This window comes from Hipposideros armiger, unplaced genomic scaffold, assembly GCF_001890085.2.
Source record: "Hipposideros armiger isolate ML-2016 unplaced genomic scaffold, ASM189008v1 scaffold_1163, whole genome shotgun sequence".
In the NCBI taxonomy this organism is placed as follows: Eukaryota; Metazoa; Chordata; class Mammalia; order Chiroptera; family Hipposideridae; genus Hipposideros; species Hipposideros armiger.
Genome location: NW_017732513.1, coordinates 52,652 through 75,295, shown reverse-complemented (window position 1 = coordinate 75,295; position 22,644 = coordinate 52,652).

The window sequence follows — 22,644 nt, the reverse complement described above, 5'->3', positions numbered from 1 at the left end:
TGACTTCTGCAATTACAAGAGGTGCTCAAAGTGGTTACCGTCAGCGTCCAGACACTTCTGATTATAACGAACTACGAACTACTGCTTTAGTAAGGTTAACCAAAGTGTCCACTTGTATACATTTTTTTGGCACCCCTCATATATGAATCCAGACTACAAGAAAACAACAAAATCAAAGGTGAGTTACTATGGAAAATACATTGCTTGAACTACTAAATGTTGGCTAAATGTGGGTTACTGATTTTCTCCAAGATCATCTCTTGTCACATTTAAAGCCAACCACTGGCTTTCTTATAACTTATCTCCTAAATTGGATTCCTGTATATCTAGTGGAGATTTCTTTCTTCCTTTCCTACCACCTAAACCAGAGTTTGTGGTGAGAAAAAAAAAAAAAGAGAGAGAGAGAGAAAGAGATAATATTTGCTTTAATTTGAAGTGTACTTAAACCAAGTGAATTATTGCAGCACTTAACCTGGAAGATTAAAACATAAAAGAGTGGGATGCTTTCAGCTTTTCAGAAAGCAATGACAGGGCATTCTGACTCACCTTCTGCACTCCTTTTCCATTACTGGCTTAAACCAGGAAACTGACCACAAAGGAGAAACCTGTCTGTTCCATTTCGTTTGGTTTGTTCTCCTTAAGGATGTTTGGAGAAACCTGTTTGAAAAGCCAACCATGACACACCATTTCAGTTCTTGAAAACATGTAATACCTTTATGTACAGAGCCAAAATTAGTATTGTATTGAGCATATACTGAAAATTGTAAGTAATGTCAAACATGACATGCCTTACATTCTATGTATTAGCCCCATGCTAATGCATGGGGATAGTGAATGACACACAACGAGCTGTTCTGTCTGCGCATACATAAAATTTACCATTGAAGCTTTGCTAATAAAATAAGCCTGGGTCATCAGCCTGAGACTATAGTTGACTTCTTTCTGTTCCATATTTTTTTTAACCCTCATGTTTTTCCAGCAATGATTTCATAAACATGCCTCATCCTATTAACGATGACATCATAATAAAGCACAGAGAAGCAAACTAGTTTTCTCAGGCTCTAGAAATTTAGTCAGGCTATCATCAGTCTTTGACAATAGGACTGTTCCAAACTCTTGCCTAGCCTTTAACCTCTGATGCCTTAAGGGTGGCTCATGTTTTCCTCATTCCAAAAAAGGGTGGAAGAGCAATTAGAAAAAAAATTTATCTTAAATATTTATTTTCACCTTTCACACTAAGTAATTGTTTGAGGCTATTAAAATGGTGATTTTTTTTGTTTGTTTCACTGTGAAACTTTTCTAAACAAAGGCATGAAATATCTACTTACTCTAAACAAGTGGCCCAATTTAGTTAATGTGTTTAGATTAGACTAGATGGTCACAAAAATGGATTCCTTTACAATACAATTCTGAAACAATAGGTACAAATTTGAAGAGACAATGAAATGTGGGTAGAGGTTTTTTTTTTTAAAGAATGACTTGGCTGTGAAGATAATTCTGATTACTTGAACTGGTTTTTTTATTGTGCTCTAGTAAAGGGTGAGCTGGACCAAAAGTCACGAGGAACTTTCCCTATGTCTTGGGCTGGTTAAGTAACCTTTCGGGCCTCAGCGTTCCCATTTGTTCAGCAACATGATCAAATCGTGGATACCATCTTTGGTCACTTTCATATCTAAAACTAGTTAGACTTCTTGTGACTGGTGTTTTGAGAATGCTGGGAAATGGGTATGCATTTCCAATAGAAAGTCAGAACCAGAGCGGTCCTTGAAGAAATAAACAAACAGCAACCAAAGGCGTGTGGGGCACATCTATGCAGCCTAGCTTCACAATTTTCTAATTTCAGAAACGAGAAACTAAAGATATGAACGGCAACTAAAATTCCCACTTACGCACTGATGTGTACATCCAGACAGCTCTCCCTGAGCTCCATGATCCCTGCCAGTCCCCCTGCTGCTGGTGCGGAGAGTCCACATGAACATGTGATCTTTAGAGCGAATCTATCTTGGCAACCCCAAAGCAAAGGAAACATGGACCTAAGGGAAGATAAGCAAGATTAAAGCACATTGTATAGTTAGTTACTTTATAGGTGAGAGTAGAGAGGGAAACATCTGATAACCACAATAAAATGAGCTCGATTATTTACCTCTCAGAGTTGTTGCAAGATTAAATGGTATAATGCATGAAAGATGTGCAGAATAAAGCGTGACATATTCTAAGTGCTCCCTAAGTGTTGTGAGGACCTAGGCCCAGACCCTAGGCCAGGCAAACTATACCGTAGGCTAGACAGGCTCACTTTAGAAATACCCCCGCCCTAAGGAATAAGATAAAATCGTACTCTAGCTGAGCATAGCAGAACATCCTGTTAAGCTAGCAGGATGCTATCATAACTAATAGTAAAAGCTCTGCTTTGCAAGAATTACAATAATATATTATTTTACAGATTATTGCAAGGTTACAATAATAGATTATTTTACAGATTACCCATTTTCACACCTAGCTCAGGACGTTTTGCAAGAACTGCTTTTTTGCTTCTGTACACTTGCTTCTGCTCAAACTCCCGGAAATTAAGCCCCTATAAAAACTTCCACCCTCAAAGACCTCGGGGCCATTCTCCTCTTGCAGAGTGAGGCAGTCTCCAGGCTTGGCTAAATAAAGCTTTTGGAATGAAAACTCTGTCTCTTAAGTCATTTGTAAGAAGTAAGGACCTAACAGTGTCAGTTAGTATGGGTAACTAACCCTATTCTCCCCACCCATCCCTCTACAACACACGCATATCCCCCATCCCACCTCATCCCTATGACAGCCCCCTGGTTCCTGATCTTCCACTACTTCTCCTCAGGTCCCAGTTTAAGGCTGAACACCAGTGTTAATTCCATTAATTACCATTCCCAAATCCTTCAACCCCTTTCCCCTCAACATGACCCCCCAGGCCTGTCTGACACAAAAGGATAAAAGATGCAATGCTAAGATGAAATGCTACAGTTTGTACTAGTTGTGTACTGTCTGAAAACTTGGACCAAGTTTTTAAAAAGAATCCTTTTATAATGGGAGAAAAGTTTTTTAATTTTTGCCTCATCTAATAAGTAAGACATCTATTTTTTAATGCTGTCCATATTTCTTTGAAGCTCTCTATTCAAAGTTGGCCTCAATAAAAATGTATACTAATCAGAAACAACTTCATTACTTTTCAAAGTATAGTTTTGAAATACATAAGGGATAGAATGTGGAGTAAACTAGAAATCAATACTTATTATGGTAATTTTAAATTAGTAGACCCTTAACAGGAGCAAATCAACGAATGAATTCTTAGACAGTTGTGTAGAACATGACCAGAGATGGTTCACAGCATCTGGTCTGCCTGTAATAGATGCCATTAATATATGCCCCCCAGGAGTACTGTGAACAAATACATCCTTAAAACTATGAAATTTTCGGTTGTTTGCTTTACTAATTTGACAAGTATTTAATGAGCACTTACTATGTCCCAGGTGTTTTACTCAGCATTGGGAACACTGTGGTGAACAAGATAGAGAGGGTACTCACTCAAGGGAAGCATCTAAGGAAGTATAAAAAGAAAGCTGGGAAGAACAAGTACTCTCCACCTGAGATTTACATCATGCTGATTCCTTTCTAAATGAACGGAGAAGATTAATCTCAGTTAAGTGCAAATTAAAGATAAACAGCATTCTGTGAGGATGAAAAACTACTAATATGAAAATAATTTCTTAATATCTGTACAAAGATTATGAAATGTTACCTTCTTTTTAAATAGACAGAGAGGCAAGAAAGTCACTGTTTTATGAGATAATCTAGTCTAGAACATATTTGCTCTTGGCTTCTTTGACAGCAGTGTCTCCTGTTTTCTTCCCTTGCTGGCTGTGTCCAGGCATTCTCACCAGCTGACTCCTTTGCTCTTTCTGAATTCTAAACATTGCCACACACAAACACATCTGTATTTTTCAGACCTTTGCACTCAGGAGGCGCCTTCTTTCATAGGCGATTTGTACGTGGTCTTTCATCTTCCTCTTGCTCTTTCATCCCTCTGGCCTGGTCAACTTCTACCTATCCTGTAAATAAATATGAGGTATGACAACTGAGTTCGCGAACTCATCCTAGAAAAAGTGCTATATACCTCATTGCTGAATATCACCACAGTCACCTTTGAAGTACTCTCTTTGGGAAGCTATGTACCAATGCCAGGGCCTAGTTCACCCTTCAAAGCAATTTTGGAACTCTTTTTCTGGAACGGCCATCAGAGCTGTCGTCGTATCACCCTTGATGTCCTGAATGTCACCAAAATGTCTTCCTTTCAATAGTCCCTTTACTTTGGGTAAAGAAAGAAGTCACTTAGGGGCCAGATCAGGTGAGTAGGGAGGGTGTTCCAATACAGTTATTTGTTGACTGGCTAAAAACTTCTTCACAGACAGTGTGAGCTGGTGCATTGTTGTGATGCAAGAGCCATGAATTGTTGGTGAAAAGTTCAGGTCATTTAACTTTTTCATGCAGCCTTTTCAGCACTTCCAAATAGTAAACTTGGTTAACTGTTTGTCCAGTTGGTAAAAATTCATAATGCATAATCCCTCTGATACCAAAAAAGGATAGCAACATAATGCAACAAGTTTGTGAACTTATTTGTCAGATCTTGTGTCAACTTTTTTCTCTCCTACCAGTTCAAATCCTTTCTGAGTAAGGCAAACTTGATTAGATAGGTATGGGTAAAGGAAAAGAAGCCTGGAGAGCAGACATTTGAACTGTGATGGGGGATGGAGGGTGGGGAGTGGCTACACAACTGCAAAGGTTGCCATAACAAGTTTAACCACACCTTCCCCCATCCCATCGGAGGAAGCTGACCACAACGGAAGATCCCACTACAGGACAAAGCAAGTTACACCTGGTTAGAGAATACCGAACCCCAACTAAACAGAAAGCAGCACAGCTGTCTACTCTAGACTGTCCCCAGCAACTCTTCTGCTCGTGTTTCTCTTCTTAAATCAACTTTCTGACTTCTCTTCCTTTGTATCTCATGAATGCTTTCACAACCTGCAAGTGACCACAACAGAACTGTCCTCATTAAACAGCTGCATTTTCGTTAGGGCACTTGTCACAATTACAATGTTAAATTTGTGTGAGTAATTATTTGATTAATATTTGTTTCTCACCAAAGACTGTACATTTTCATGACTGGAGTGACCTGTCCTTTTTCGCTCACTCCTGCATCCCCAGCACTCAATCATAAATCCTGTGACATAGTAAACACCTAATAAATATTTGTTGAATGAGTAAGCAAGTGAATACATGAATGAATGACTCCTGAGCCCTTTTGGGGCAAGTAATTCTTTGCTTTTCCTTTTTTTTTTAATGTTATTTTAATGCCTATTAAAATGATGTCTTGAGTCAAATTTGGCTGAGCAGGACTTCCAAACATGATCTCAAACATGATGGACAAATATTAGTATATGTTTTAATATGTGTGTTGGGCCTATCAAGAATTTCTAGTGTGGCTTTTGCACAAGAGCAGACAAATAGGCTAATGGATTTTAACTAAGAATCCAGAGAGACACCAGTGCATAAATGGGAACTTACTATCTGATAAAATTGGTGGCAGCACATACCACTGAGAAAAGAAGCAATTATTTAGTGGTGGCATTGGGAAAACTGACTCATTAGAGATAAAGAAAACCGGTCACCTACTTAACACACATACAAAGTGGCCTCGAGATGGGTTAAACTTTCCTGTGATGACAGAGACTTAAAGTTAATGGAAGACAATATAGAAAAATATCTATATGATGAAAGAGATGATTGGAATAAAACTCAAAAAGCATTTACCATAAAGGAACAAAAATGATACACTTGGTTACATTAAAATTCAGGCTTTCTATTCAACAAAGCATACCATGAATAAAGTTAATAGACAGATAATAGATTGGAAGAATACATTAATTATGACTAAAACAGACAAGGGAATAATACCTGTAACATACAAAGAACTTCTGTGCATCAGTAAGAATGTGACAGGAACCTCAACAGAAAAAAAAAATGAGTAAAGAGTATGACCACAGGCATTTTGCAATGGAGGAATCCTAAAACCTACAAAGTACATTTTAAGAAATTAGAGAAGCACATACTAAAATCATAATCTGGCTCTTTACAGCTGTCGTACTGACAAAAAACAGGAAGCTATTTCTCCCTTGTCAGAGTTATTCCCTGATTAAATCTAAGGCTTCACCTTCCCAGCTGCTACACACTTGAAGTACAATGTGGCTAGAGATAAACTCGTATCCAAGTTCAGGAGTTTCACTTTAAATCATGTTCAGTATCTTAAGTAGGCTTTAATACTGCCGTGCAGTCATACTCTATTTGCTTAGTTCATTTACTTCCCCATTCTCCTTGGCAATATTTTCGTACCTTTTTATCTCTGCTCAAACCTCCTGTACATCCTCCTCTATCCTCACTTTTCATTACTGACTTAGCTTTCTATTTCCCAGAGAAAATATCAAGGAGAACTTCTACAAGCTTCCGCACACCTACCCACCTGCCTGCATCTGTACCACATAATGGCCTTTTCTTTGATAATAATGATATATAATAGGATCCTGGTGTGTTCCGGTGATCGTGATCTTGCAGTCGCCAAAGAATGGGAACATGGATGGGAGAGGCAAGGTTTAAGCAGTACAATTTTTTTGTAAAGCTCAAGAGAACAGATCTCTGAAAGGAGGAGGTATCCAAAAGTGGAATGCCCCCTGAGCTGGGCTAAGCTGGAAATTATTAATGTCTCTGAGTCAGAGCTGATTGGTCTCCTGTACCAGGGCAGTTAATCTTCGCTGGCTCTGCAGTTTGAAATTGTTTGTTAGTTATTTTAAAGTTATTATCTTTGGCTTTGGTTATGTTCTCGGCCTTAATCCCCTCCACTGTGACCATGTCCCTGACTGCCTATGGTTTTTCTATCTCACTATGGAAGAATTGCCTCTGTTCATGGCTAAGGTCAACTTCTTCACTTGGGCGTTCATTTTCATCTTCACCCACCCATTCAAGGATATTTTTCTAACAATTCTGCTCCTTCTTTCCTACATCATCAATTTGATCCATCGCTATCTTCCCCAATAGTACATGAACAAAGCTAAACTAAAATAATGCACCAGAAATCTCTACTTTTCTATGTCCCATTTCTCTCTCCAGCTATGACATCCCATTTCTCTGTGTTCCTTTACAGAAAAAATTCTGGGAAAAGCTGTTATATATTTACTTTCTTCTGTTTCATTCCTCATTAGTTCTTGAACCCCTCCTGATCCGGTTTTCTCTCCTACCACTTCACAAAAAGCATTCTTATTAAGGTTACAGAGATGTTCATGTTGCTAAATCTAATGGTGATTTCTCGCATTCTTGTTGTTAATTGCAAAGAGTTGCTACGCCCATTCCTGAAACACAATTTTCACTTGGTTTCTGTTTTGCCCTCTCTGCCTTGTTGATGTATTCCTCTTTCTCTCCATTACCGCTTACTAGGGGGGTGCCCCAGAGCTCAGTTGTTGAACCTTAATTCTGGTTCTATCTACCCCCCACTCCCTTGTTGATCTCATCCAGCCTTCTGACTTGAAACCCCGTCTCCATGCTGATGACTGGCAAATCTAATGCTCTATCGCAGGCCTCTCCGATGAACTCCAGGCTCCAACCGTCTACAGGAAATCTTAGCTTATGTGTCTCGTAGGCATTGCAAAGTGAATCTTTCCAATCATGAGCTCCCAACAGTCTCCGTTAATGCCCACCCCACAGCCTTTTCCCTTTCGGTCACTGGCAACTCCCTCCCAATTGTTTAGGCCAAAATATCTTGCAGACTTCCTTGGCTCCTCTTTTCCTGTTGTACTCCAAATCCAGTATGTCAGTAAGTCCTTAAACTTCACCTTTAAAATATACCTGGAAGGGCCGGCCGAGTGGCGCGATGGTTGGGAGCTCGCTTGGGATGCCGGAGGGCCCCGGTTCGGATCCCACATGTGAGGGCCAGTGACGCTGCCCTCCGCAGCTGAGATGCTGGGCGGCGGCTCGGCCTGGAGCTGGGCTGCCGTGGGTCGCCGGCGACGGCGTGGGCTGCAGTCCCTGTGGCAGTGGATTGCCGGGGGCTGCCGTGTGTGGCCAGCGGCCAGCGTGAGCGGCCAGCGGCCGCAGTGAGCGGCCGTCCAGAGGCCGGCGACTGGTCTGCCTCGCCAGGGAGGAGCGTGGTGATGGTGCCAACTTGGGCCGGTGGGGCGGCGTCCTCCACGGCTAGATTGAGGAGCGGAAAGACGGCAACTTGTCTGTTCCCCTTCCCCCAACTCCCCAGCACTGTTCCCATCCCCCCAATTCCCCAATAAAAATAAAATAAAATAAAATAAAATAAAATATACCTGGAACCCACTACCTTCTCAGCATCTTCATGCAATCCAACCCAGTGTCATGTCTCATCTGATTTATTCGAAACAACCTGCTCTTGGTCTTTCTACTGCCAATGCTACTTACTTCATTCCATTTTCAGCCCAGTAACCAAATTGTCCTTGGCAATAAATAAGTTGAATTATAACATTTCTCTATCCAAGTTCCTCCAGAATTATTTCTTAATCTGTGTCTCTGTATTTAAATGTAATTGGAGGTCTCACATTGGTCTCTGCTTTTAGTGCCTATAGCTATTCCTGTCACAATGTGGACCCTCAGTAAATGTTCTATCTATCTATCTATCTATCTATCTATCTATCTATCTATCTATCTATCATCTATCTATCTATATGCTATTCAACTACCTGTAATCCATAGCCTAATTATTAATAAATTAGGGTGCAACTTTGTTACTTTGAGGTAATCATATGAAAATATTGGCTATAAACAAAAATGAAATTTGCACTAGGGCATTCGAGAGGAATCTTCCATACAGTCTGTTACCCTTCAAAACAACTGAAAATGACGCATGAGAATTTTATGTAATTTCCAGTTGCAGAAAGCAGATGAAGAACATTACCAAACAGTGGTCATAAACATGAGGCTAAAACTGCAAATAACAAGCCCTATAATTCCTAATTACAAGCATTGATTTGCAACTAAGTTGCATTTAAATAGATAATTCTATGTAGCCTGTTCCAGAGAAGGTAATAGCAGGGATTAATTTATTTAACTATAGTTAATTTTCTAATCTAATCAGTTTTGAAGAAGCCAACTGACAATATGGATAGAGATAGATAATAGATAGATGATAGATAGATAGATAGATAGATAGATAGATAGATAGATAGATAGATAGATAGAGCTATAAATATATGTAGATCGATAGCCTGATGAAGATTGAAATGTAGTTACTAGGAGCTGGGGTGGTGGGTGGAGATGGGGAAATGCTGGTCAAAGGGTATAGACCTTCACTTATAAGATAAATAAGCTCTGGGGATCTAATGTACAGCACAGTGACTATAGTTAATACACTGTGTTGTGTACCCGAAATTTGCTAAGAGGGTAGATCTTAAGCATTCTCACCACACACAAACAAACAATAAAAGTACTATATGAGAGGGTGAATGTGTTCATTAACCTGATTTTGATAATTATTTAATGAAGTATACATATATTAAATCATCACATTGTGTACTTTATATATATAAATTTTACTTGTCAGACATAACTCAATAAAGCTGAAAAAAAATCCATGATTCCCCAAACATTTACCTGGCCAGCTACTGTGTTAGTCTTCCTAGCCTACTCTTACCTCAGGTCGAATCTCAGCAGAGTGGGCTTTCTAGAAAATACAGTCAGTGAAACAAAAGCCTATCAAAGTACTTCAAACCTGTTTGAAACTTTTCAGGAGGTATTCTTAAAACACAGCAACCATCTTTAAAATTATTTCCTCCCATGGCTTTATGCAGTTTGCTGCTACTTTCTGAAAATTTAAATATACCTTTTTCCTACTTCTCACTTTCTGTTTCTCAACAACAATCATCACCCCATAAAATAAAATATCTCCTCATTCTCTGAGCTCTTCTATTTTCCTCACCTCTTCTTTCTTTACTTTGATTTTTAAACAAATTTATTGAGATATAATTCACATCCCTCTTTCTCACATTCATTTTATTTCTCTCAATAGCAATTCTCACTAGTAATTAGCATATTATTGAGTAGCTTGATTTTCATAACAAAACCCTAGAGTGTAGAGTGGGTGTGAGGAGTGGGGGGATTGAGAGGGAGGAAGGAAAGAGGGATAAGGGGTCATGCCTAGCCTGTCCTCACAGAGCAGAGGAAAGAAAGGATGCTTTGAATATTCACACAGAAAGAGTATTTATACCACTAGTTACTTAGATAGGAAGCAAATAAAAAGTGGTTCCTGCCCTAAATGACCTGCCAGTATTTGGAAATGGATCAAATGGATATTAAGTAACAAAGAATGGGAGGTGAGGATACAGAGCATCAGGTATGTTCTTTCTTTCCAATTTTGTCATAGGAAGTAACTTCCGGGAACTCCCACAAATATGTCAAGTTCAAAATGTCCCAAACTGAAGCCATTATCTTGTAGTCAGTTTTCATGGTCCCTTCACTTACTCAAGAAGAAAACCAGGAAGTCATCCTAGATACTCTCACTTTGCCTCATCCTCATCCCATCAATCTCCAAGTTCATTGCTATATTTGATTCCTCATCTCCCATCAAGATCATCTTCATTGGTCTTCCAGCTTTATAATCCCTCCAACCAAACCACCATAACAGGGGTTTTCTTTTTTTCTTTTTAAGATATTTATTAAAAATAACTAACACATTATTATAGGGTTGTCGGAAAAGTCATGACGCATGTTTGCAACAGATGGCACTAGTTCATTTTTGGAAGTACTAGAGTCATTCACATCTACATTATTGCTATGTCATCTGACAGCTGACAGTTCTAGCTTCATTCTAAAAAATAATTGGCTATTTGCTTGAGTTTTAGAGATTTTACAAGTTGAAGATAGAAGACCAAACTGTGCCTTTTTGCCATATTTTACTGTTTTACTTCCATAAAGGGAAGAACGTGTGTCAAGCTTGTGAAAACTTGCATAAAGCTTATGGTGACAATGTTCTACAAGAATGTCAGTGACGACTATGGTTGATGAAATTCCGTGCTGGTGATTTTTATCTCAACAATGCTCTTAGGTCAGGGAGGCCCACCGAGGTTGATGATGACAAAATAAAGGCATTGATTGAGTCAAACCCACATTACATGACACAAGAGATTGTGGAAACATTGAACATCCATCATTCAAGTGTTCACAACCACCTGAAGAAGCTGGGATATGTAAGCAAGCTCGATATTTGGTTCCTCATGAGCTCAAAGAAGTTCATTTGACGATGCGTATAAACATTTGCAATATGCTCATTAAACGTGAGGAAAACAATCCTTTTTGGAAGCGACTGATAACTGGTGATGAGAAGTGGATTGTTTGCAACAATGTGGTGTGCAATGGTCTTGGTCCCAATGTGATGATTTGCCTCAAATGACATCGAAAGCAGACATTCATCAGAGGAAGGTTATGCTCTCAGTGTGGTGGGATTTTAAAGGTGTCGTGTTTTTTGAGCTCCTACCAAGGAACCAAACAATCAATTCGAATGTGTACTGTCAGCAATTGGACAGTTTGAATGAATCCATCAACCAGAAACGTCCAGAGCTTGTTAATTGTAAAGGAGTTGTGTACCATCACGACAACGCAAGACTACACACAAGTTTGATCACCCATCAAAAATCATTGGAGCTTGGATGGGATGTGTTGTCACACCCACCATACTCACCTGAACTTGTGCCGTCAGACTTCCACTTGTTTCACTCTCTTCAAAACTCTTTGTGTGGTATAAAGTTGAATTCAGATGAGGCTGTAAATCCGGACCTTGTTCTGTTTTTCACAAATAAAGACAGGTCCCTCTATGAACAAGGAATTATGAAGCTCACTGAAAGATGACAAAAGGTTATTGAACAAAACAGGCAATATATCATTGGCTGATCTTTGTTCTTTATATAAATAAATAACTTTTGAAAAACATAGACAAAATGCATCATGACTTTTCCAACAACCCAATATATGAGTTTCAGGGGTACATCATAGTTATTCAACATTTATATACCTAAAGAAGTGACCACCATAAGTCCAGCAACCATCTGACACTGTACCAATGCTATCACAATATTATCTACTATATTCCCTATGCTGTACATTACATCCCCATGACTTATTTTGTTTTATACCTGGAAATGTGGACCTCGTATTTCCCTTTACCTTCCACCCCTCCCCACTTTTAGAAGTTTTCAATTACGGTTGACATTCATATTATTTTATATTAATCTCAGGAGTACAGCCTAGTGGTTAGACCTTTATATAATTTATGTGACCCCTTGAATAATCTAGTACCCACCTGGCACTATACATAGTTATTACCGTATTATTGGCTATATTCCCTATACTTACATCCCCATGACTATTTTGTAACTACAATTTGTGCTTAATCCTTTCACCTTTTCCACCCTGCCCCCAAACCCCTTCCCACCTATCATCCCATAAATCTAGTACCCATCTGACACCATAGTTATTACAATATTATTTACTATATTCTTTATGCTATACACTACATCCCCATTGCTACTTTGTAACAACCAATTTGTACTTCCCTTTCACCCCCACCCCAGCTCATTTCCCATCTGGCAACTATCAAAATGTCCTATTTATCTATGAGTTTGTTTTTCTGTTTTGTTTGTTTGTTCTGTTCTTCAGATTTCACATATAAGCAAAATCACATTACATCTGTCTTTCTCTGTCTGACATACTCCACTCAGCACAATACCATCCAGGTCCGTCCAGGCTGCCACAGATGGCAAGAACTCATTCCCTTCCATGGTCAAGCAATAGTCCATTGTACATATGTGCTGCCTACTCTTTATATATTCATCCATAGACCCATATTGAGGCTGCCTCCACATCTTGGGTATTGCACACAAAGGTGCATTGAACATATGGATGCACACATCTCTTCGAAGAAGTGTTTTGGATTTCTTTAGGTAAATACCCAGAAGTGGGATTACTGGGTTCTTCGTCTGTTGTTATACTCGTATAGCTTTTGTTTTAAAGTCTTTTTTTGTCAGGTATAAGTATTGCTACCTCAGCTTTTTGTTTGTTCGTTTCCATTTTCATAAACTACCTTTTTCCATCCCTTTGCTTTCAGCCTGTGTGTGCCTTTCAATCTGAGGTGAGTCTCTCTTAGGCGACATATGTAAGGGTCTTGTTTTTTTATCCATTCAGCCACCCTATGTCTTTTGATTGGAGCATTTAATTCATTTACATTGAAAGTAATTGTTGATAGGTAGGTAGTTATTGCAATTTTATTATTCATATTTTTTAATCTTTTTTTCTTCTTTTTATCTTGAAGTCCTTCTAAGGTTCCTCGTAATAATACATGTTTGGGGGTGATGAACTCCTTTTTGTTTTTTCTTGTCTGGGAAACTCTATCTGTCTTTCAATTCTAAATGATAGCTTTGTTGGGTACAGTGATCTTGGTTGTAGGCCCTTTTTACTTTTCATCACTTTGAGTATTTTGTGCCAATCCCTTTTGGCCTGCAAAGTTTCTGTTGAGAAATCAGCTGGCAGTCTTATGGGAACTCCCTTGCAGGTAACAAACTGCTTTTCTCTTGCTGCTTTTAAGATTCCCTCTTTGTCTTTAACCTTTGGCATTTTAATTACGATGGATCTTAGTGTGGGCCTCTTTGGGTTCATCTTGTTTGGGACTCTCTGTACTTCCTGGGCTTGTATATCTATTTCCTTCACCAGGTTAGAAACGTTTTTCATCATTATTTCTTCAATTCTTTGCTCTCTCTCTTCTCCTTCTGCTACCCTTGTGATGTGAATGTTGGTATGCTTGATGTTGTCCCAGAAGCCCCCTTAAACTCTCCTCATTTCTGTTTTCTTTTTGCTGTTCTGAATGGTTATTTTCTGCTACTTTATCTTCTAAATCACTGATTTGATCCTCTATTTCATCTAATCTACTGTTGATTCCCTGTAATGCATTCTTCACTTCCATTATTGTATTTTTTATTTTTAACTGGTTCTTTTTTAAGTTTTCTATTTCCATTTTCATGTTTCCTATCTCTTTGTTGAAGTTCTTCCTGAGATCATTGAGCATCCTTATAACCAGTGTTTTGAACTCTGCATCTGGTAGATTGCTTGTCCCCATTTGTTCAGTTCTATTTCTGGAGCTTTGTTCTGTTCTTTTATTTGAAAAATGTTTTTTTCTCTCCCCATTTTGGCTGCCTACCTGTGTTTGTTTCTATGTATTAGGTAGGACTGCTGTGTCACCTGGTCTTAGTAGAGTGGTCTTATGTAGTAAGTGTTCTATAGGGCCCAGTGGCATAGTCTCCCTGGTCACCTAAACTGAGTACTCCAGCTGTGTCCCTTGTATGGGTTGTGTGTTCCCTCCTTTTGTAGTTGAGCCTTAGTTGCTGTTTGCATGTCAATGGGAGAGATTGATCCTTGACTGATTAGTTATGAGAACTAGCCATGTCCACAGTGGAAGAGCTGTTGTGCCAAAGCTTATCCTACAGAACAGGATTCAATTCACTTTATCAGGGTTCTGGTGTCTGCCCAGTGTGCCCTTTGGGTGTGTCTTCCTTGGAGGTGGTTGAGTGATGCTCAGGTTTGGTCTGAAGCTGGCCACCAAGCATGCTAGCCCCAGGGCCGCCTGGGAGGAGCCCAGCACGAGGCCAAGTTCAGCTGCTACCTGTGCCTTTTCTGGGGTTACTTGGCATGAGCCACAAAGCAGTCCGCCAATGGCCACCATTCATGTTGGGCTTGGAGGTGCTTTGAGAGTTCAGGCTGTGAATTGAGGCTAGCTGCCACTATTGCCAGGCTTGGAGCTGCTCAGCAAGATGTATGGGACATGCCAAAGCCAAATACTGCTTGTTTGGGTTTCGTGAAACTTTTAGATATTTTAAGAAAGTCTGCAGCATGAGCAAACACAGGTTATTTGTATTTAAAAGCCACTGGGAGTGGCTTGGGTGTACAAGAAAGTTGGGTGGGGCAGGGCCTCAGGGTCTCAGGGAATCAGCAGGGCAGACAAATGGTGTTTGCTAAGTTGATGGAGACTCAGATATGGCAGTGGCTTGTGTCTGCAAACTGGGAGGGGGAGGGCTCAACCAAGAAACAATGGATTCTGCCAGAACTTCTGTCTGGGAGAAAGATATCCCTCTAGCCCTCGCCCTAAGCCAAACAATTTGGTTCCTCCTTGTATGCCCCTGATCCCTTTCAAGCTGCTGCCCCAACTCTGGAGCTCACAGCAGTGCATCCATCAGTGAGTTAAGCCCATACCAGGACCCTTTAAGAGGACTGCCATTAGCTGCCCTTTGTCTCACTCAGCCACAATTTCCACTGGTTTTCACAGCCAGAAGTTATGGGAACTTTTCTCCCTGGCACTGGAACCCTGGACTGAGGAACCTGGTATGGGGCTGGGACCCTTTCCTCCTCCAGGGGTGACTTCTGTAGCCAAGATACCCCTCTCAATTTTTAACAATCACACCAGTTCCGTGTCTCTGCCCCTCCTTCCAATCTCATGGTGGCGTCTTCTGTATGTTCTCAGTTGTAGGGCTTCTGTTCAGCTAGACTTTAGGTGATTCTCAATGATGGTTGTTCTGTAGTTTAGTTGTAATTTTGATGTGGTCATGAAAGGATGCAGCATTTACCTACTTCACCATCTTAACCTGAAATCCAGTGGCTTTTAATTCTGTTTCTTGAAACTCTAGCATTTTTTGTTTTTGCTTGTTTTGTTTTGCTTTTGGTTGTTTGTTTTTTACTTTGTTTGGTTTGGGAATCCTTCCTTCCATTTCAACTAGAATTCTTTCTTCCATTTTGCTCATGTAGCCTTCCCTAACTTTCCCGTGTAGGGGAAAGAACTTTGAGTCTTCTGTGTACACAGGCTTTGATATGTGCCTCTGTTATTGAAGTGACTAAGGTGTTGTAATTATTTAATTTACAAATCTGTCTCCTCATTAATTTTCTATTCTTTGTATGCTCAGAAAATCTCAGAATTCTGGGTTTGATATATGTTTAGACAAAGAATAAATGATATTGTTAGTAACAAAGATAGGTAGGGACAGCAGGAAAGTGCTAGCTTGTGAATGAGTTAAGGAATTTGTTTTTGAAGAGACTGGATTTGGGATTTCTGTGAGCCATCAAGCTGAAAATAATTAGCAAGGAATATTGATGTGGCATTCAAAAGAGACATTCAATCTGGAGGTACAAACTTAATCCTTATCAGTATATAGATAGGGCACTTCCAAATAGAAGCATTCTATTTAACCTATTGGTGAAAATAACTTTTTACCTTGGTTAAGCCACTTTATTTCTGTTACCAGATAACTTGAAGCAAGTCCTAGATAATTCACTGAGATCATTGTTAAAATACCTTTTTATATAACCTCTAATGTGAAAGAGTAGAATTCCAACTCAGTCAATTACCATATGGAGTCACCATTTGTCATACAGAAAAAAACATTAAATTATCTTCTTTGTCACATGCTGAAACCTCTGCAATTTCCTGTAAAATTTACTTTTACTCGTTTTGAAGTCTATTTGAGCTGACGTAAGAAAAGTTTTAGATCGTGATGGAAATGCATTGGATTAATAGAAAGATACATTTTATTTAGTGTTATTTACCTATATATTAACTGAAAAAAAGAGACCATGACCAGGCTATTAGAATGCAACCAAATATGGAATCTGTCAGACTTAAAGAAACACATCGATTTGATCACACAATTCACAGGAACAGAGCATGAAGTGGTGGGTATAGCATATGAAAAATTTAAAATATGTGTCTTTAGGGAAGATGTTTTCATTTAAAATTTTAATTTAATGCATTGATTAAATATTAAATGCCATGAATGTATGCATTTACTAAAACAAACAAACAAAAAAACCCTGTCAAGTACAGGTGTAAGGGAGAATACAATGATGAATAAAAATATCACCTCTACATTGAAGAACATCATAGTTTGGCTAAAAAAAAACAAACAGCAAATAAAAGCCTTTCAATAATTGAAGGGCTTGAAGTAAATGAGATTCAGTGACTTGTTAAAGAACATACAACAGGTTAACAGAAGAATCCAGGTGCCCTCCTTCTTAGATCTATGGCTTTCTACAAAGTCAGGTTTCTGACTTTAGAGAGGATTGAATGGAGTATTTTCAAGTGGCTCAGAAAAAGTACATCTTATTTGATTTCCATGAAATAATTGATGATTTATTTGCCTTAAGACTGTTGAGAGAACACTGAAATGTCTTCCAAGATTTTTGAAATCTTAGCCAAAAGGAAAGGAGTTCCCAAGGCAGATTAAGTTTATTGAATCATTACATATGTAAATCAGTTATTTCCATCCAACCAGTTCTCTTCCTGTATTTGATGAGTTTCAGCTACATTTAACAGAAGACCTAAAATTTTATTGCTTAAACACACAAAGGTTTATTCCCTCAAGTGAGCAAGTCTAGAGGCAGGAAGTCCAGGGAAGGTTTGGAGGCTCCACAAAGTCATCAGGGATTCAGCCTCCTTCTATCTTTATGCTCCACCGTTCTCAACAGATGGCTCAAGGCTTCCAATCTCAAACATCACAAGATGGCTGCTTGAACACCAGGCATAACATCTGTGTTCTAGACGTCATGAAATACAATTGGGGGAAGCAAACACAAAACAAAACAAAATCTTTTAGCTGAATTAGCTCCTTTAAGGTATCTTATACACAGAAATCTTATACACAGCATTTCACTTTCTTCTCACTGGCTGGAATTTGAACACATAGTTCAAAGGGGTTGGGAAATAATGGTCTCTTAGTTAAGCACATGGCCACTCCCAGGAAAATCAACTCCATCTCTAAGAAAGAACTAGATTAAGGGATAGTTGGTAAAAAACGGTCTGTGCCACAAACCCACAAAATACGAAGGGACATATTTTTGTCAGTGGAGCATCCTCTTAATGGTTAACTTTAAATATATTTAATATAAAACATCAATACCAAATTAATACTTAATATATTTAATAATTGTATTATATATTTATATTATGTCATATATTTAATATAAATTAATTATACATTAATATTAAAATTGAAACAAGTCTAAAAATTTGCCTAAATTTACTTCTACCTTATTTCCCTGTCTGAAACAAAAAGAAATAATCATGACAAAATATGGTTACTTAGTATAATACAACTTGTTGCAACAGGCTTTTAACCACACCTATGATACTCAAAGTCAGCTACACCCAGAAAAATAAAGCATAAAAAATGTACATGGTGGTGGTTGGCTGAGAAAGAAAAGGGTACATTAAGACACCTATGTGCCAAAATGATTTTAGAATACTGTGTTTTGCTTAAGCCATCAGGATTATTCAGATTGCTTTTTAAACATAATTTGGTAAATTTGTTGGATAAGCCTGGCCAAAAATAATTGTCAATGTGATTTTTTTTTCTTAATTATGGGTTAGCAAAATAAATGTACTAAATAAGGAGACAATGAACATGCCATTTACTTAAATTAGGTTACCTTATGTGTCATTGTCTATCCTCCAATATATGGCACTGTTAGGTACAAAATTCAGAGTAAGTTATGCAGATACATAAGAAAACAAAGTGTGGTGTTCTGCTTTGTGGGTGATAAGAGGCAAGATGGTTTGGAATTTTAATCACCAGGTGAGCCAGGACAAATTTCTCTACCATGAAGTGGCTATAGACCTGCTGAGACTACCTGCTGCCTGAGGCTACCTGTAACTCTAATTCCAGTCTGCTAATTGTGTTGTTCACCTATTAGTTTTTACAAGTTTCTCTCAAGAGATCCTCTATCAAGTGGTTATCAAAGTTTCATGTGCAGTCTTGTTAAAATGCAGATTCTGATTTAATAGGTCTAAGGTGGGGCCTGAATCCACGTTCCTCTCAAGGTCCCAGATGGCATGAACAACACTGAGTAGCAAAGAGCTAGTAATAACTGAAGTGAACTTGAAAGGACAGCGGAACACCTGGAGAACCTCACCCTCAGAGTTTCCTATGAATCCGGCGAGGGTCCCAAGAATTAGCATTTCTAACAAGTTCCCACGTGACGCTGATGCTGCTGGTCCAGGAACCATACTTCAAGAACCACTGATTCAGTATTTCAGTAAGGATCTCAGAGGTGAGAAATATGGAGGGTATAGAACAGTAACCTATACCTTTGTAGAATACCTACTGCGGACAAAATATCTTTGTGAATTTGGATTTTAAATTTTATATAAATGAACTATATAAATGTCATCATCCTTAATTTGTAAGTTTCCTATATATTTTCAGAGTGGCAAAGCCAAACAAGGAAATTCGTTCCAGTTTGGATTAGAAGGTTGCTTTTAGTTTTTCTTGAACTATACCTAACAGAAAATAGTTCTGCATGAATTTTTGGTATGAATTCTAGGTAAAACCTTGGGTAGCTCACAGGAAGTTTTCAAGTTTCTTTGTAATATTAATAATTCCGTGCTATTAAAGTTCTCTAAACAGGGCAAATAAAAATATTCCACAATTACAGATATTAATTGTTGCACCCTAACAACTAAATTTTAAAAATTTTGAAATCTTGTGTATTTTGGGGCCAAATACAGAGAAAAGTCATACTTGTTTTTAATTTTCTTTTCTCTAAAGTTAGAGAAGAATCAACTTCTAACTCAGTAGATTGATTTTATCAAAGGGCTTTTTATTCATATCAATCAAGACACTTTAAAAAGTAGAGATTTTTAAATAATTTGATCTATCTTTGCAAAATGTCTATTATGAATCTACTCACATTTGTTTTTGTAATGCTTCTTATACCCAAATTAGTCTATTTATATATTTGAAAATGGTTAGTATTTTATTCTTAGTAGTAAGAAGTTGAGGTCAAGTGTGATTTTATTTTTTATGCAACTCTATCCTTTCAAAGAGTTTTTAAAAATTATGCTTGCTTAATTTTATTGAGCCTTACAAAATATGCAAGAGTCTATCCATTCTTAGCCATGCTTTCATTTGTTTTAATTCAATTTTTTTTTCCCTATGTAAGTAGAAAGAAAACGCAGTATCTGGCCAAATGCAATGTTCCTTCAGATTTATTAGAAACAAAATGAAAGAAACCAAAGGTATACATGGTTTGTTTGATTATCCTAATCTAATTGAGAATTTTCAACTAGTACAAGACTTTTATAACTAACACACCACAAAAATGGAGTTAGCTTTTCTTTTCTATGATAATGAAAATCCTCTATTCTAAAGCATATATTTGTGAGTATTTTCCAAATAACATAGCATAGTTCATTTTCTAAAAGTTGACATATGCATAGATATCAAGTTTCATAAAATATTTTTAATAAACTCAGGAGGAATTAAAAGCTCAGTAAAGTTAAGGAAGTATTATTGCTCATTTATAATGATATATCAATCTTCATCTATTTTGATGTCCCCCTGGAATTTTTTCCCATGAAATAATTTCAGATTTAAATCAAGAAAAAGAAAATTTAATTGTATATTTTCCCTATTTTTAGATTTAATTACCGAAAAAAATGTATAATTAACTCATTGATAATTAATGTATATGAAATAATCTATAAAATACAATGTTTTATTAACAAACTACATTTGTAAAGTGTCCAGTGAAGTTTCATAATTTTCATCAATCATACAATTAACATTTAATTTTGAGTGTAAACAGAGAATGACTTTGAATTTCCTACATAAATAAACAGTCATAGTTCCTCTGTGAGATAAATTTTAATGGTACTTGAAAACATTTTAAATAGCCAAAACTACTTCATACAAATTCATTTCCCACACTTCCTAATAATTCTGGCAATACTTTTAGAACATTTTCTCTTACTGACCAACAAATCTTCCTTTGGCTTTTAATTGTGCTTTCTGTCCATATGTAAATTTTCTCTTTTGTATTTAAGCAAATTTAAGAAATATGAAGACATAAACAAACACATACAAGTTAATGTTTGACTAGTGATTTTTAAACTCCTCAGATGACATTCTGCACCTACATTTCAGAATGCAACTTAGCATGATATTATCATATATTTCCAATTTTTAAATATTACATTTTAACTGGTATTGTCAGAGTAGTGGTGTGCGTGTCAGACAACAGAAATTGCATTACCCCCAGAATTATTTTCCTCACAATGTCTATAAAAAACCATACAATGTGGACAGCTTATAAAATAAAATATTAAAACAACTTTTTTGTTCTGTTCTAATACCCAATTTCATATCAAGAAACACCTTTAATTAGATACTGCAACTGAGACTGAGACTAATCACAATTTTTTTTTTAATTAACAGCTCATTTTTTTTCAATAGTTAACTAGTTCACAGTTATATGAAAAACACTTTTTGTTGAATGAGAAATTTCTGTGTAATATATGCTATTATTGTTTATAGAGGTATAGTTTGGCACAAAAGACTATTATAATATTATTTAAACACATGGTTTCTTTCTAAATTAATAAAATATAGTATCCTATTAAATATTATGCATTTAAAAGAATTTATTAACTCATGCATTCATCTATCATTCAACAAATGTTTGGTAAGTGTTGCTTTAATAAATGTTTAATTTTTTAACATGCACGCCAGATATTCTTTATTTCTGATTTTCCATTTTCTTACAGTGATTACTAATGTAGACTGAATATTAAGTTCCAATATGGATGGTCATCAATTTTTAGCATATTCAAAGGGCTAAGCACTGTGGTTCAGGGTTGCAAGCCTAATGCTTGCCAGCCTTGTTCCACAATTATTGAAGATGGTAGGCCTGTGTGAAACTGGAGTGTGCATGTTTTTGAGAAGGTATTTATCGTTTAAAAAGGTAATAGTACATCATGATTTTTGTACTCAAGACATATTTGTGAGTTTAAGTCAACCAATGGGCATCGAGTTTGCAATTCTTTCATGGACATTCTCTCATGTGATCCTTATAAAATCTCTGTGGCTGAAATAGCTGTGAGCTTTTTCGGGCCCATGTCTTTCCAACAATCCTAGAAGCTGTAGGAACCCGTTAATGCATTCACATGGGCAGAGATCCAAGGACTGAGCGCTGAAGGCTCCTGAAAATAAATAGTGCGGGGAGCACCTGTGCAGGGTGAAAAGTGTAGTGAGAAATGACCTGTTATTTATCAAAGCAAAGACTGTGCCCAAGAATACTTAAAAATCCTTCAATACAGAGCCACTTGGGGAGAGGAGGGAATTCTCTGGCCCCAAAGACAATGTTTCTAAAAGCGTAATTCCCCCCAAGATTTTCAGGAAAGTATTTAATTTTCACCTAAAAATTCACTTTTTTATTAGCCTCCACAATACCCAACTCCCCCACATACTCTTCCACATAGCAGACAGAGTGTTCAACTAGAAGGTGCAAGAAAGCACCTAGTACAGTCCTGAAAAGGGCAATATATACATGCATATAAAAGAAAATTAACAAATGAAACAGTGATTTCTAGAGAACAGGGAAGTTATATCAGACAAGAGGAATTTAGGGAGCTTGATATTTATAGTATCCTTATCTACATGACTGGAAGTTCACCTCCAATAAACAAACACATTAGCAGATGCTGCTATCATTTGACATTCGATAAACTCCTACATATGCATTTGTAGATGTTAC